A 271-nucleotide genomic window follows, 5' to 3' on the forward strand; every position below is an offset into this window, starting at 1 on the left:
ACCTGGTGACAGAGAGAAGTGTTGCAGTGACCCAGTGCTCTCTGATAAACCTGATCGAAAACTTACAGATTCCCGGCCGACACTACTTGATCTACGAAAGTTGACTGATTCCCAGCCCACACTGGCTGATCTATGAAAGTTGACTGATTCCCGGTCCACACTGGCTGATCTATGAAAGTTAACAGATTCCCGCCCCACACTGGCAGATCTATGAAAGTTCACGGATTCCCGACCCACACTGGCAGATCTATGAAAGTTCACAGATTCCCGA

This window comes from Diaphorina citri, unplaced genomic scaffold (genome assembly GCF_000475195.1).
Source record: "Diaphorina citri unplaced genomic scaffold, Diaci psyllid genome assembly version 1.1 scaffold424, whole genome shotgun sequence".
Taxonomy (NCBI): domain Eukaryota; kingdom Metazoa; phylum Arthropoda; class Insecta; order Hemiptera; family Psyllidae; genus Diaphorina; species Diaphorina citri.